The 18,310-nt window shown below is 33.6% G+C and overlaps 1 long non-coding RNA gene across 2 annotated transcripts; it reads right to left on the bottom strand.

The window, feature by feature from the left end:
• Window positions 1-1,795: 1,795 nt before the first annotated feature.
• LOC131061741 (uncharacterized) lies at window positions 1,796-15,746 on the bottom strand. 2 transcript variants are annotated; one of them, XR_009110583.2, is made up of 4 exons: window positions 15,647-15,746; window positions 11,948-15,356; window positions 2,853-3,191; window positions 1,796-2,142 (listed from the first exon to the last, which is right to left on the bottom strand). It is a non-coding gene; the product is annotated as an uncharacterized LOC131061741 (long non-coding RNA). The 2 variants fall into 2 exon arrangements; XR_009110584.2 differs by lacking the exon at window positions 2,853-3,191.
• Window positions 15,747-18,310: the final 2,564 nt, after the last annotated feature.

Below are 18,310 nucleotides of genomic sequence, written 5' to 3'. Positions count from 1 at the left end.
GTCAAAAAATTATGGTGTTCATGTGTGGAATGCTTTTCATGTGATGTTCTTGTTTATATGCATTATTTTTGATTACCAGTTATGAGAGTTTATCTTAGTTTATTAGAGATATGAAAGTGGTTACTGGTAATGTTAATGAATTAATAGATGAGGCATTATGATATGATAATAAGTTGATATGAGTATCTGTTGATCAAATATTGAGTTGATGAATAATCGGATTAATGAGTTTGCATAAGTGGCTAATAAGTGTTTTGATATTATAAAGAGAGTAAGAGATCTGATAAGGGAATTGGTTTATGTGTCGAATGATTTTAGATCTGCTATAAATCTAATTTTGGATTGAAGTTATAAAGTTGTGTTAATATTGATTCACCCCCCCTCTCAGTATTAACTGGATCCTCATAGTATTAATAGAGTTCATGTATATGGCTTCTAACATTCAGAATCTCATGGCCAACATTATATTTGACTTTTTTACTTTTCTTGTAGATATAATGCATGAGAAGCTTATTGTAGCCAAAGAACATCTTAAAAAGTTTGAGTTTAAATGGTATTCATTACTTTTGCATATGTTTATATATCCATGGAGAATTTTGTGGAATGATAAAATTCAAGTGAGAATGAATAATAGTAATTGTAACATGCTCCCTATCTAGTGTTGGACATATGTATGAGATGAAAATTGTGAAAATGTAGATTATGTGACTTTTCAAGACCATTTTGTAGGAAAGATTTTGAGCTATTTTAGAGAAACAAAACTAAGAGGACCCAAAGAAGAGTTGGATTTCCTTAGATCTGCTAAAAGAAATCCCAATCTTGTGATTTCACATAATTGGGGAGATTAGTATCTTATACCAATGCTACTGAAATGAGAGTGTATGGATGTCTTGTGCTACCAAGGTGTGTACCAAGAAGAATTTTCTTTCTAGAGGTAATTTGTAAACTTAATGAAATAGATAAGATACATTGAGAGGTCAGAAGAAGGGTTCTTACTTCCCTACCTCAATCAAGTTTGCAAATTTCACTACTACAAAAAAGGATAGACATGAAAGAATATATTTAATTCTACATTCTTATATTTTAGAATTTAATATTTTTCTATTCTTCTTTTAAGAATGAAGATGGAAGAATTAGATTAATTTCAGTTTATTAAATTTATAATTATAATTTTAGTTTGTTTAAAAAAGACATTGAAATAGGATTTCAATGGTTCTAAGGTTCAAATGTCTAATTAAGATCTTCAACTTCATATGATACTTAGAATCATGTGAGAAAGCCAAACATATTTACTTGAGATCTTAAATATTCAAAGATAAGAAAAATTCAGAATTATATTTATTTATAAAATAAAATAATTCATAAAAAAAGTAATTAACTCTATAAAAATAGACTAAAGGTCATCCCATTGAATATGAATATGCTCATAATAAAAGAAAATCTCTATTCCTATTTCTTATTTTTCATTTCATAACAAAGATCCAAACCCCAAATGAACTAGTCCTCTAATTTGAAAAGATTTCCTTGCATAAATTTGTAATTAATAAGGTGTACATTCAATACATTGAATTCATTGAATTCATGGTCCAACTTGTAATTTCCTTCAAATAGTGATTAAATTTTAAACTTGAATCCCTTTATTTATATAAGCTATAAAACTATCAAAATAAAAGCATAAAAAAACTTATTTTTTATAAAAGTAAATAAATATACTGCAATATATGCTAAAGACTAATTTTGATATTTATTTTTTTAAAATTTAAGTTTTATTATAAACAATCATAGATCTCTACAATAAAAATCAACTTTTTAAGCCATTAAACTCAACCCTTATACAGTCTGCAAACACTTGTTTAATCTAAATTACTCTATGCCCTCCATGTATACTACTTCATTGAATTAGCCTAGACGAAAAGTTTAATTTTGTTTATAACCATATGCATCGATGCATTAAAGCACCCAATCCCGGATTAATAAGGATGCCTCACCATTTAGTTCGTAGGCACCTAGGCACTGCTCCACTCATTCAGCTATGGAAGCCGCAAGCAGAGCACGGACCAAACACACCACTCGAGCTCGCACAAGACGTGCCTTATGCGGAGCTTGTAAAATGTGTCACCCGATTCTCCCCAACATAAATACCTGTATTCCAATAACAAAATACAATTAAACTTTACTTTCATATTCACAGATGGTTTCTACTTATTTTTTAATAAGTGGGAATCAAATTCCTTAGTGGATTGGATATAAAGACAGCAAATGGTCGATCAAAATTATCCAGTGTTGCATCCATCTCACTTAGCAATGAAAAATCTGTAGAATTTTGCAGTTATCCCTGTAAAATAAAATAGATCTAGCAAAAAAAAAGAAATAAGCAAAACTTGCAAGCAAGATAGAGAAGAAAATCAAAACTGAATTAAGCTGCGAGAAAGCTGGCTGCTGCTATGTATGGGTCTGGATTTTTGGTAACCTAATTCAATTTTCATTACATTACAAATCTGTATGATTACAAATGATATATAGATCACAGGAGCAGAAATTGTGCATGAGATGCATGAAATTTCTAAAGATGTAGAAAAGTTAAACTGAAATAATGAAGTAGATTGAGTTTAAAACTCTTTAGTTAGCTTACATTCACAATGCATATGCAAGCGTGTTCTCCATAAATCACGTGCAGAACAAATAGTTTACTGTGCGCTAACAAAATCAACAATTAACAAATTTAGGGGATGACCCCACACTGCAGCAATCAGCTACAAATTTCTTCTTATATGAAAGGTCTTAAATTCAAATCTCAAAAATATTGTTCAATATAAAAATATCAACAATTAACAAATTCAAAATGAGTGTACCATGATGGTCATAGCCGAGCGGCCTTGGACTGTAAATATGATCCCCAGCTACAATCTCACTTCTGCTAAGCTTGCCCATTTCAAGTGTTGGGACCCCACTTTGTTGTGTAACATGAAAGCGTTTTATAACCCCCGAAAAATCCTTTTCTTAGTCATTAAGTTGAGATATCATGTTTGCTCATGCATTGCATTGTTGAAACATCTGACTGATATAAATTGGGGAATACATTATCAATAAAAGAGAAATGGCCATAGAACCATGGCTTGAATCAAAAGAGCCCTCAACCTTCTCAAGATCCACTACAACATTGATCATTTCATCATTAAGTGCAGTCGTACCTACATCATTCATATAATTTCCAGCTGTTAAATCTTTTCGAAAAGTAATACAATGTACAATTGAGTTTTAGGTTTTAATGTAAATGTCAAACCAATATTTTTTTAATAATAGATGATTTTGACGATGGTCATCACCTCTATTCTTCTCATGGTGGAATGCGGGTTCATGATTAAAGTTAAGAACATCAAAGAATAAATAGATGCATGTCATATAATGCAAAAGGTGAGGAATCATTCGTCGGTGTCCATGTAAATTTAAATTCTTACGTGGACCACTTATTCTGTTTGTCAAGTTACAGTAGAATGCCATCTTTTTATTATTCGTTCTGATATGATTGATAAAAGTCAGGAAAAAAGGACCTGCGGAATCCCTACACACAATTTGCATAAATCTTTTAATTCCATATTTACAATCCGAATATTAAAAGCGGGTGCATCTTAAAATTTTAGAATTTGTATAATCTAAACTATTGTAAACTTCCAAATATTAATTGAAGGTACTTACTTATTGTAAACAATATTTTAAATATAAATATGAATTGATTTTTCTTTTGGTCTGTGAAAGAGATGTTTTAAGATAATTATATTACTCATTATGATTATATGGAAGAAATTTTAAGCTTTAAATGTATTCTTGTATTTATGAGTTAGTCATGTTGAGATTTGTTTTTTTCAATTGAAGATTGTATATTAATTTTGTTAAACAAAAAAATATCAACGATCTAGATACATCAAGTAGTGATCAAGAAGATCACTTCATAAACCCTATCCAAGCTCACCAAACTATCACAATACAACGAAAACCAAAACATTCAAATCTATCATGACATGACAACCTACATCTGGAAGAAAAGTATTGCAATCTAATAGGTACTAAAAACATGTAAATAGATTGACCCATATAACCAAAAAGCACAATAATATCATCCTTAATCATAGTTCATGTTTTGCCCCACTTCATCAGCATCCTCATCCTGTCGTGTTGCCTCAACACCTTTGTTGTCATCATACTAGTTCTCATCTTCATTCTACAATCCTATCTATTCATCTTGTTGTTGTTCCTCCTCATCTTGCTTCTCTTCATCTTCTTCCTACTGCTCCTCACTGACAGCCACCTATTTACCCTTCCTCTTGCTTTTGTCATGATTCTTCGGTTGTCCCATGCTTTTCTTATAGGATTTATAGGTGCCTAGAGGAGGGCAGATCCTTTCCCAGCTAGAAGTGTCAAAGTTCTGATGGGACACTTCCATGTACCTCACTATTGCATCCCTTCTGAACTAATACTGGTGCTCCTTAATGTATGCATTTTGAACATCAATGTATTCTTCTTGGAATTTTTTGTCCACTTGCCTCAACTCTTGAGGCTAATAATTTGCTTCATTAATATCTTCTTTGAACAAGGAGGAGGAGCCTTCTTCGATCACCTTCCTAAATATATTTGTTGGTAATTTTATTGTGAGGGTGACCTATTCAATAATCAATAAGGATGTGAGTCTAAAAGAAAACCCAGTAAGGACTCTATCCTTTCCTCGGTAAAGATGTTCATTACGCTTTTCTCACAAGACCCATATAATTTTAGTAGAAAGACAGAACCAAAACATTTATTCCTTTTATTTAAGCCCCTTAACGTGACCAATTACAATTTCAGACAAAGAGTTAACGTCACATATGTTCCACCCATTAATTAGACCTATGAAAAAGGAATAGACAGAGGTTGCATACCGACATTTGAAGAACAAATGCATGTAATTTTTAGGACATCCACAAACATGACATATTGCAAACTTATCATCAAATGGTAATTTTCGCACCAACATTTGCCATCTAAAACATTTCTTTTTAGGATCACCTAGACCAAACCAACAATTAATGGAGACTTTGGACAATATTCTAACATCTCAATTCAAATTCTAGACCTTATTAATATGATCACGAATGTAATCAGAATGGTTAAGCTTCAAGAAAGGAGAACCATTTGCCCATTTAGCATGCGAGATGCATTCATTCTCTTCTTTAATTTGCACAAGTTGCTTTAGACACATCAGACTCTTTTCAAAAACAGCAAATGTTCTCTTATTACTAGTTGAAAAATTAAATTCATTTTGTAATGTGATGTAATTTTTAAGCATGCAATTGCAAAAAATTATCATTGAAAAGTAGAATAACACAGTTTATTCCATTTCCTAGTAGAACACCCATGTAGAAAGGCCAATGGTTTTCCCTTATGTCTTAGATTCCACCATGGGCATCTCCAGTCATTTATTATTCCTTGATTAATAACAAGAGCATCATTATCTATAATCAAACCTGTACAAGTCCCCTAAGCCCTCCAAATATTGTGAAAGACTACAAAACAATAAGTCATAATGTTAAAGTTAGAGAAGAGGTTGTCAACAATATGGATGTTATCTCATCTTCTTGCAGATTCAAGGTACGCTTTTAAGATGATCTATCTGACTAAGACTTTCCAAGGCTCATTCCCCTCTATAGCTTTCACAATCCACTTTGTAGCAAGGGCTATGCATTGTGTTTTCAAATATTTGATTCCCAAACCCCCATCTTGCTTTTTCATGCAACACCACTCCCATCTGACCTCATCAATTTCCTACAACATCCTCCATCAATGCCCTACAAAATCCTCAACATGCTCTACATGCAAACACTCCATATCCCCATACAAATTTGTAAATTTTGCAAATCCACTTGCACTGTCTCTCTGGCTTCTACATGTGCAACATTCGCAATTGCATCTTCTTGCACTAGCTCATCCCTTTTTATCTGTTTTTCACAAAATTTAGAAAAGTCAATTACCTCCTCAGCTGCTATAACATCCTTTTCAACCTCTTCTGCTATAATGTCTTCTTCTTCATTGAAGTCGTTAATCTTTTTTATCTCCTCTGCAAGACACATGCCCTCTTCATCAAGTCTTCAATAAACCTCTGCTACAACATCTAAATCCACAACCTCAACTTCATCTTTTACCTCAATCTGCAAGGGTTGGGGTTTGGGTTGGTTCAGTCTTATAGATAGAGTGGAGGTTGGTTCCAGCATCACATTCTCCACTTTCACTTGCCAACTGACGATCCACCATGATCGTTTCCTCCACTCTTCTCTCTCCATTCTTCTATTCATTTGTGTGAACTACTCTCACTTCTTTCACCTTCTTCTTACAGCTATCCTTCCTCAATGGGCTTCTCGACATCCCATAGCTCTCTTCCCAATATCACTCTAAAAATAAAATTAAAACGGGCCTATTCACGACCAACCCCATCCTCTTTATCAAACTCATCCTCTCAACTGCTGTAATCACTTATCACACATCACACTTTCATTTATGGCTTGAAGCTCTCAACCGATCAGAACTTCACACACCTACAACAATCATTTTGAGCTCTCCAAAACTACTTCACACACCTACAACAATCATTTTGAGCTCTCCAAAACTACTTCACACTCACAAGTGCAAACTGCCTCATGAGTGTCGAATTTTCACGCAGTTCCACTCTTCACCTGCAGGTCCTAACATAGGCTACCTCATGTTTGACGTTGTACCTACGCACTCAAAACCTTTGACTCTGATACCATTTGATGCAAGAAAAAAAAAACTCCGTTCATTGCCTTCAAACTTCAACTCAAACACAAAAACAACACTAGCAGATACTTTCTGCACTCAACTTAAAAATTAGATTGCAACGATGAAATACATGTTCATGAAATCACAAAAAAAAACATATTTACAAATATTTTATAAAATTGGCCCTCTCATTGGCCTCGCTTCTTCTTCACAACCTCTCTGAAACTTAGATCTGCACTCACACTACTATCTCTCTTTCTTTCTTGTCAACAACCCATCAATATTCATTTTCGGCCAATGCTTCTCCTTTGTTTCCTTTAATCTTAGCTTCACTTTACTATATAGCCCCCCTACACCTTTACCCACTCCATTTTATACATGTATCGGTCTTCATATAGGATTAAGGCCCTTTCAAATTTCATTTGGTTTCCTTTCTACTCATGATGCCTCCTCTTTTCACTTCATATTCTGCATTCCATCAATTCATGTTTTAATTCCACTATTTTACACATTCTCATTTCCCTCTCTACCATTTTCTTTGTTTTGTTAACTTAATAGTCGAGGATGCTCTCAAATTTCTCCTTGACATACTGCATTGTAATGTTAACACTTGGGATTTGGATGAAGGTTTTATGGGAGACAGAGAATGTAAAAAAAGCTCAATGCTTGAAAATAGAGGATTCAACTGGCAGAAAACAAGGGATTTAATTTGGCAAAACAGAGCAAAACTAAACAGCAGCACCATACACTATGTTACAGCATAAGAGGAAAATCCCTCTTTTTATTTATTCTCTATGTAACAAATTACAATAGCCTTCTATATTTATAACTACAGAAAGGCACTTAATTTGCACTACATGGCAAGTAAGAAGATAAGGATTAAACCATGATTTGATATAACAATCAGATTTTCCTGAGTGAGTAGTCAATTGAAGAGAGGACAAAACCAAAATCCGATCTTCACTGTTGGAGAATAAGGATAGAAGAAAATCTTATCTTCCTAAAGCAGTCGGTTGTAGAAACAAACAAAATTGCCAACTGTGAATTAATTACCATTTTTCCAATACTCCCTTGTGAATTAATTACCATTTTTCCAATACTCCCCCTTAATTATGAACAACTTGGGATCATCAAAAATTTGATCAAACTTCTTCAGATCTGTAAACACTTGACTGATCAAATACACCTCATTAGCTTCGTAAATACTAAAATGTATCTTTTGTCAATGGCTTTGTAAATATATCTGCAAACTGGTCTTCAGATCTGCAAAAATCTAGACAAATTTCTTTGTTGTTGACAAGCTCTCTAATAAAATGATACTTAGTATCAATATGCTTAGTTCTCTTATTAAAAACATGATTTTTTGGACAATGCAATAATTGAACTATTGTCACAAAATATTGTAGTGGCTTCTTTTTATCATTCATTAAGTCTTTTAACATCCTTCATATCCAAACAGCTTGACAAGCTGCACTAGTGGCTGCCACATACTCAGCTTCAGCTGAAGAAAGAGTCACGATGGGCTATCATTTTGATGCCCATGACACAACACCTGTACCAGAGTGAAAAGCATACCCAAAAGTGCTTTTCCTATCATCTATGCTACCCCCATAATCACTATCCGTGTAACCAACAAGACTGAAATCAACTAAAATAAAATACAATATGCCAAAGTCCTTTGTACCGCTCACATATCTTAGTATCCATTTACCTGCTTGCCAATGAGAGTCTTTTGGAGACTCAATAAATCTTGAGATCAAACTTACACCATACATAATGTCAGGTCTTATGTTCGTCAAATACATTAAACTCCCAACTAACCTTTTAAATAGTGTTGGATCGACACTTGGTCCATCATCCTCTTAGCTTAACTTCAAAAAATTTTCATAAGTGGTGTTGGGGCTGCCTTACTATTCAACATATTAAATCTTTTCAAGACATCACCAGCATATTTAGATTGTGAAATAAAAATTCAAACATTATATTGATGGACTTCAATACCCAAAAAATATTTCATAAACCCCAAATATGTCATTTCAAATTCACTCTTCATTGTTTTTTTGAAAGCATCTATGTCAAGATTGCCTGTAAAGATTAGATCATCTACATACAAGCAAACAATTAGAATGTTACCTTGATTATTGACTTTGATGTATAAGGTCGGTTCACAACCACTTCTTTGGAATCCATTTTAAATGAGATAAGAATCAATACGGTTGTACCAAGCTCTAGGAGCTTGTTTTAATCCATAAAGTGCCTTCTTCAATCTATATACCTCATTCTCATGACCCGGTATCTCATAACCTTGTGGTTGTTTCACATACACTTCCTCCTCTAGGTAACAATTTAAAAATATTGACTTTACATCCATTTGGTACACAAACCATTTGTTGTGAGCAGCAATAGCCAATAGAGTCCTAATTGTGTCCAACCATGCAACAGGAGAAAAAGTTTCATTGAAATCTATCCCGGGCTATTGTGTGAAGCCCTTTGCAACTAGCCTTGCTTTATATTTTTGTACTTTTCCATCAGAATCTTGTTTTGTTTTGTAAATCCATTTCACACTAATCACATCTTTGCCTTCAAGCAAATCCACTAACTCCCATGTGTGATTCTTTTCAATAGCATCAATTTCTTCGTCCATGGCTTGAGCCCATGTTTCTTATTTAATAGCTTCTTCAAACGATAATGGATCATCGATTTGAGAAAATAAGGTGAATACTGAAAATGAATTAGTTGTATCAACATTATACAACTCACTAAGGCTCCTTGTCTTATGTGGTAGCATGCTTGCTAGAGTTGGATCTAAAGAAGAACTACTGCTTGCTGAAATTGATGGACTTGCTCCAAGTATTCCAGCTGAAGTAGATGCCAGAGTTTGATGCGGTGTCTGTTCCAATCTTGGTGTTGACTGTAACCTTAAAGATCTCCTTGTTGTAGATGGAGGTGTAACTTGAGCTACAACTTGTGGTGTTATCCCAAGAGAAGAAGATGTTGTTGTTCTTGATGATGAAAGTACTTCATCTTCCATATCATCATGATGATAAAATCTTGTAATGTTTACATTTTTCTCTACACTCCCATCCCATGCTTCGTTCTCCACAAACTGAACATCACGACTCATTATGATCTTTCTAGTGATAGGATTAAATAACTTATATGCCTTTGTATCCTCTGAATAACCAACAAATATACATTTTTGTCTTTTATTATCTAACTTCTTCCTCAACTCGTCTGGAATATGTGCATATGCAACACAACCATATACTTTAAAATGAGAAACACTACATTTCATACCTATCCAAGCCTCTTGAGGAACTTTATTCTTCACACTCTTTGTTGGACATCTATTCATGATATAAACTGCAATTGCCACTGCTTCAACCCAATATTCATTTAGTAAATGCTTTGCTATCAACATGCTTTAGGCCATTTCCATTATGGTCCAATTTTTTCTTTTAGATACACCATTTTGTTGTGGTGTGTAACTAGCTGTAAATTGTTTATGGATACCATGTCTTTTACAAAAATTCAAGAATTCATTAGAAATGTATTCACCTCCTTTGTCTATTCTTAAAACTTTAATATAGTAACCACTTTGCTTTTCCACAAGAGCTTTAAACTATAAAAAATAAGCAAATGCATCAGACTTGTTTTTAAAAAAAATAAACCCAAGTTTTTCTTGTAAAGTCATCAATGAAAGGATCAAAATAAGTGCATCCCCCTATAGATGGTGTTTGCATTTGCCCACAAATATCTGAGTGAATAATCTCAAGTGGTGTTTTTTCTCTTGTTGACTTGCCAACTGGAAAAGACTCTCTATGTTGTTCGCCAAAGATACATCCTTCACAAACTCTTTCTGGTTTCTCAATTAATGGCAAACCTTTTACCATGTTCTTCCTACGCAACAAATTTAATGCACCAAAGTTTAGATGCCCAAATCTGAAATGCCATAGACATGATTCATCTTTGACAACTAATTGAAATGTTGATTCAATTTGTTCTTTGGAGCTGGACTAAACCAATGCAATGCTTGTTTGTTTTGTTGCTCCAGATTGTGCCAAGTCTTCAAACTATGTATTATCTTTTAAATCTGAATTTTCTGCTTTAAATGCAGTTCCAAATTGTATATTATTTGATTTTTAACAGTTTGGATTGTTTTGTTCTTCAAGTCAGGTTTGATTCTCACAATCAGCTAGTTGTTAGACAATTTATCTAAAATCACACACTCATTATGCTCCATGTAAACTCTATAGCCCTTCTGGATCAATTGACCAATACTTATCAAGTTATGTTTCAAACTTGCAACATAATGCACATCATAAATAACCTTTTGCTCCCCCTTTTTAGTTAAGATATCTATTGTACCTTTGCCTAATACAGTCACTTTGTTATTATTCCCAAGCGTAACCTCAAATTGTACTGACTCATCCAAACTAGAAAATAAATCCATGTTTCCAGTCATGTGATTACTATACCCTGAATCCAATTACCAAATATCACAAGGACTTTCTTGAATAATGTTACATTCAATAGGGGAACAAGCAAGAATTGTTTCAGCAATCCTAGTACATGCAATAAACATAGCACTTGTTGATGTACTCCCAGAATGATTTTGACTTTGATTTTGTTTTTGTATACTCTGATCATTTCGTTTCTTCCTACACTCATTTGCATAATGCCCAAATTTCTTACAATAATAACATTGGACATTGGATTTGTCAAGTCTGTGACCACTTGAGTGGCTAAAATTCTGAGTTTGAACTCTTCCGACAATATTTGGAGGACTGCTACTACATCCTCCTCTACTAGAATTCCTTCTAGGACCTCTACGATGACTTATAAAAGCCTGAGATGAAAATGCATTTTCCAAAGAGGTATGTAACCTATTCAACCTATACTCATGATTTATCAGAGAGGCGTGCAAGTCATCAACACTGAATTGGCTCAAATCTTTTGTTTCCTCTAAGTCCACAATAAGAGGATCAAATTTTGAAGGGAGGCTTCTAAACACTTTTTCAACAACCTTCCTATCTTCTACAACCTCTCCATGGGATTTAATTTGATTGACCCAACCAATAACATGAATGAAAAAAATCTACAGAATCATACTCTTTCATTGACAAGTTTTCAAAGTCTCTTCTAAGCAATTGTAATTTTGCAATTTTAACTTTGTCCATACCTTGGTAAGCCACTTGCAAGGTGTGGCATGCCTCCTTTGCTCTTTTTTTGTTGCTGCTGCTCTTGGGAGTATACTCTCATGCATTGCCTGGATAATGTAAAAGAGGACTTTACCATCTTTCCTCCTATGTTCATTCAAAGTGTCTTTCTCAGCTTGTGTGAGTGTGTTGTATGCTACTACATTTACAGGTTTTGTATAGCCATTCTCTATTATTTCCCATACATCTTTTGCTCTAAACATAGCTTTCATGGTCAATGACCAATATTCATAATTTTTGCTCGTAAATAAGGGAGCCTGCATACTAGAAAAGGATGCACCAGAAAAAGCCATTGATGACAATAAAAAATTGAATCAGAAGGAAAAATGAACCAAGCTCTGATACTAGATGAAGGTTTTATGGGAGACAGAGAATGTAAAAGAAGCTCAATGCTTGAAAACAGAGGATTCAACTGGCAGAAAACAGGGGATTTAATTTGGCAAACTAGAGCAAAACTAAACAGCAGCACCATACACTATGCTAGAACATAAGAGGAAAATACTTCTTTTTATTTATTCTATGTGTAACAAATTACGATAGCCTTCTGTATTTATAACTACAGCAAGACACTTAACTAGCACTACATGGCAAGTAAGAAGATAGGGATTAAACCATGATTTGACATAACAATCAGATTTTCCTGAGTGAGCAGTCGGTTGAAGAGAGGACAAAACCAAAATTTGATCTGCACTGCTAGAGAATAAGGATAGAAGAAAATCTGATCTTTCTGAAGTAGTCGGTTGTAGAAATAAACAAAATTGCCAGCTGTGAATTAATTACCATTTTTCCAATATTGGAATAGAATCGGTCAAACACTGAAGACCTTTAAGTTTTGTCAAATCTTCATACCTGTCAATTGCATTATATTCAAATGTTTCTAAAGCATTTTCAGTATGCATTGGTGGATGTCCATACCCTTTTTCAAAGCTCCCATTTTGCATGAGTTTGGAGGATGTTAGCAAAGGTTGGCAAATTTGGCTTTACATCTGCCAATTGCTTGAAGGTGTTTACAGCCTAATCAACAAATCCACTTGTGCATTCCATGTGAGTACATCCTTTTTTGAGGCATTTTGTATATTGACCAGACCATTATAATATCTGACCAAAAAAAAAACACCATTCTATTCTACGTTGATGCATGTCCATATTCTGTTCCAAAGTTCCCATTCTAAGCACGGTGGGAGGTTGTTGGCGAGGTTGAGGAATTTGGTTATACAGTAGGCAATCGTATTTGCTGCAAGGATTTTAAAGCCTTATCAACAAATTCAATTTGTGCATATCGTGCAATTCCCTTAAGGCATTCTGTCAAACAGTCCACATGCATGTCTATGGTTTCCACATTTTGTATACATGTCTTTTAGGGCAGTCACAACATCAACATCTGACAAAAAGAATGGATGGATGTCCATGCCCAATTCCACTTTTTTGGAGACTCACTTTACACCAGCCAATTACACTTTTCCAATCATTGCTTTAAATAAGACCACATTTCTTTGAACAATTCAAAGGCTTTGTCACTTATACTTCATATCTGATTCTATCATCGTCATGAAGAGGTGTAGAGCTTGATCAAATAATAGCGAAATGTTGAAAGACTGATAAGATATGCCAGCTGAAACTAGAGCCGGAAACGAAAACAAAACTGGAAAAACAATCAAACTAGAAACTAATTTTTTAATATTTTTTTTTGTGTTGATTGCTTGTCAACCCGGGTGCTCCTCTACTAGGTATAAATAATATATAATATATTCTTTTATCCTAATTTGTAATTTTAAGTTTATTTAGAGGAGAATATTTTGATATAAAGTCAATTTTGTTTAAATTAAGTATCTTAATTTATGCCATCTAATTATCCATCACACTTTACACACATTCCGGCTATGCATGTATTCTTATATAAAAAAAGGTCCAAATAATCTTCTTATAGACAAACCTAATGAATTACACATCTACTATGGTATGAATGAGAAAATAAGATAATAAAATAATTTATTAGTGAAATTCATATACTTATGTTATTATCCATTTATTTTAGGGTCTATTATAAGGAGAGTGTGTTAATACATACATATATTGACAATGACTTAATTTTGCTTAATGTTGGCTCACTTTACTTTCTCACCTATCTATCCATTGTAGACATTCCTATGCACTTATCCCTCATCCTATCTTTGTATTCACATTTTTATATGCAATTTCCTTACTCTATAATCATGGATTTGACCCTTTCAAACTTAAAAGTTTATTTCAAATTTAGTCATCTCTTTCCTATACTCTTCTTTACTAGGATCACAATTATATTTATGTACAATGTATTGCTATGTTCTTGTTTTCAAATGCATTCAATTCATTCACTTTAGACATCTCCTAATTATTGAAGAGTCAAAGAATTTCTTATGTATCATTTGTATTACAAGAGTTTAATTGAAAAAGGAATTTACATTGACACAAATATTTAAGGAGCATATACATGATTGATTTGAGTGATTTTCTTCTTCTTGTACACACATTCAATCAAGAAGAATGTATCTTATATTGACACAACAATGATCCTTCCAAGATATTTCTAGATACCACTAGCCCTCAAATTCAAATAAGTAAAGACAACAAAAGAGTTGAAGATCAATCAAATAAATTACAGAAGAAAAACAAACAATTAAATGAAATAAATCTTAAAATAACTTGTAGAGATTATAATTTTTTATATCTAAACTTCCATTATTTAATCTATATTAATTTATGCTTTTATTTATAAGAAGGTATAGGGCAAACTATTTTCTTCTACAAATATATACATATATTTATGGTGTTACTAAAGCTGGAGCAACTTTATTTATTACTAACAAAAACCACTATGTAAGCTATCACATGGTATTATGGCAAACATGTTCGCTATTTGTAGATGCATAACTGGTTGGGGATGGTTTCTTCACCAATCACCTCATTGCACGAATAATTAAGGCACCAGCAGAGAAAACAAGAGCAGATATTCCAAGGAAACTATATCCACCATTTGTTTCTTTCTCAATTGATAAAACCCGCTCAGTCTTGCAGAAGAAAACGAAATTCTCAGAGTTAGACGGATCATCGTAACGTCCAAAGCCGTATTTACACAAGTTTATTGCCCGGCTAATTGCCACTTCTGGGGATTCTGAAGGCCAAGTCGTGCTGGCTCCTTTCTTTCCGTAAACTCCGTATTCATATCGATAGATATCTCCTCCCAGACGAAAGCAATCTAAGCAGGATAGCACTACTCCGTATCCCGATTGAAACCCGCATTCATCGCACGGAAGAGATGGGTTAAACACTGTGCTTGCACAAGATTGCGTTGTAAAGTAAAATGTATCACCTGATTCTCCGCAACATAAATACCTGTATATCAATCATATACACATGGTATTTATATGAATATTAAAAAATAAATAAAAAATTAAGATAGATTTAACCTTAAATAGTATATTCAAGTTTTTGATTCACTTAAATGATTCATTTAAATTGATTTAATAAAATTTATTTAATTATATGATTTGGATAAATAATTTGATGCATTCAAAATTTAAAATGTACTGTTTAAATCATCCAACCATGATTTATATATTTTTTAATAAATGAGAATATTATTCCTTGTAAAATTTGATAGAAAGAATTCAAAACTAGCGTACCATGGTGGTCGTGATCATGGCCGCTCCCGCTCTTGTAAGTGAAAATATGATCTCCAGGTATGATTTCACTTCTGCTCAGCTTAGCCATTTCAAATGCCGGAACGCTGCTTTGCTGTGTAAGTTGCACGGTTTATATAATGAAAAAAAATCCTTTGCTTAGTGATTAAGTTGAGACACAGTATCGATACCGCTATTAGAGAATTCACACACCATATTCGTCCGGAAAATATGCTTCCACATTATGTGAAGGGAATTCGAATCTTGGCACCTATAACCTTTTTCTTTGTTGCTTAACCGAATAAGTTACAAAGTTGTATTTGTCATATCAACTGAAAATTTAAACCTAAATTCCATAACATGTTAACAAATTCTTATCACTAATCAATTAATTTATATGGTCAATTTTTAAAAAATATTAACGAACTTAATAACAAGTGTCACTAGTAATGAGTATTTGTTTTTATGGTGTTGTAATGAAAAATTTTGTTGTAATTCATAATTATTATACTTTTAAATTATTTTGAATTAGTTTGAAGACTAAATAAATCAAGAAAGAACCTGGATCCTTACATACGAGCCTACCAAGGAGAAAGAGGGAGGATCTCACAAGCCATGAGACCACCAAAACCAAGAGAGGCTTTTGATCAGAGTATCGAACTCGCAAGAACAAGGGTTCTCACCCTACATTAGATCAACATTTTTAGTTCCAAGGGGTTTATGTAAGAACCCTTAACCAAATTCTAGAATAAACCCCTTGTATTGAGACAATAGCAGCCAAGAGAAGAGTCAATAACTAACAGGTTTTGAAAGGCTCCCAAAAACTTTTTAATTGTAGGACCCCCTTGAACAGAGACTCTCTCAAACAAGAAGGGGACAACCAAGATCTCAAAAACAACTAGTTTTGGAAGGCACCCAGAAACCTTGTAACAAACGATCACCTAGCCATTCCCAACAAACATTAAACACAATGATCAAAGAATGAACTAGAATAGGGTTTTGAAAGGAACTCCTAAACCTTTTACTAATAGAACCCACTACAAACACAATGACTAGATCCACAAGATCAAGGCAAACCACACGACCCACCTCAATAGGATCTATAAAATTGACCTCAGTGGCACGAACCATAAGCCTTGTAGCAAAAAACAGAAGGGAAGAGGCCCCCTCCAAAAATCTAGATCTTTCTTTAATAAAATAGTATAATCAGTTATAATATAATATAAAAATTATAGTGAAAATATATATTTTTCCTAAAAACATAATCCTTATTTAATTAAAAAAAATTATATAATTAAAATAATAAAAATAAAATTAATCTTAAACTTGATTATTAATTATTAGCCTAATATTATATTATTTTAAATATATTTATGTAATATTAATTAATACTAATCTTAATAAAATAACTATTAATAATTATAAAATTGTATAATATATAAACATTAATAAAAATAGGCATTTTTGTTTTTCTTGTAAGTAATGCACAACGAAAAGTGTGGTATATTAGATAATATCATAACAAAAAAAGAATTAGCTTCAGACTTGCCAAGCAAGGAGCAAGAAGAAATGAAGAGAGGGTAAAAAGAACCCAAGAAAGGGAGAAAGAGCCTAAAAAGGAACTAGGAAAAAGAAGAAGAAAGACCCAAACAAAATGAGTCAGAACAACTGAGGGCAGTAGAAATCAAAATGAATGTGGCCACAGGCCAAACCAATTAAGCTCTTTTGCTGCTTTGTGAAAGGAGGATCTTTGTATTCTGCGAGGGCCCTTCCTCCATAGCTTCTTTTCTTTCAATATGAAGCTTTTTTTCATCTAACTTGCACCCTTTCCTCTGCTTAGAAGAGCTACAATCAGGTTTGGATTTGGTACTCATAGTTTGTGCAATTGAACATTTCCTTGGAGGATCCAACACTAAACCTTGGAAAAAAGTCAGGTGACACATCATCAAGATCCTCCATGAATGGATAGGCGCCTGCCAAATCAAATCCTTCATCCTCCGTCTCAAGGAGGGGTATAAGATCTCTACCAGTGAAAATGGGTGGAGGCATGCATTCTATAGGCACAACCACATTAGGCCCAGGATCATGCAGAGGTTAGAAAAACTTGCCATGATTGTGCCATATATAATCTGCATTAGGAGACCTTAGCTTCTTTATCCATTTTTTCGAGCTGATACATCTAGTACAAGGTGATTTTGGAGAGGTGCAAGCCCCAATTTTGTGCCCAATCTTGTGGCAACAAAAACATCTAATGTAGCCAAGTACCAAAAGATGAATGAATCTGAATGAAGTTAGGGAGAGGTTTTTTAAATTTCCACAAGGACACAAACCTTGGTAAACCTACACGAAGGAACCCCCTTATCCAAGTCAAGATTAACAAAAGACCCAAGGGTAAGTACACAAAGATGGTGATCAGAAAAGTGGACACACCCAAAAAAAAACATGAAAAACAACAAAATACGTATGGGGTATTTCAAATTTAAAGAACCCTATACGCGTTTAGGCTCGTTTTACCGAGCCTAACCAAACTAAACCACGTACGGGCTTTAAAGTATACTAATCATGTATGCGGTTTAAATATAAAACCACATATGTGGTTTAGAAACTAAGAACCCCGTACGCAGTTTAAAAACTAAAACCATGTACGCGGTTTAGAAACTAAAAACC

The sequence above is a fragment of the Cryptomeria japonica genome, chromosome 3 (assembly GCF_030272615.1).
Source record: "Cryptomeria japonica chromosome 3, Sugi_1.0, whole genome shotgun sequence".
NCBI classification, from domain to species: domain Eukaryota; kingdom Viridiplantae; phylum Streptophyta; class Pinopsida; order Cupressales; family Cupressaceae; genus Cryptomeria; species Cryptomeria japonica.
Note: the sequence above shows the minus strand (reverse complement) of the source record. Positions and strands in the feature narration are given on the sequence as shown.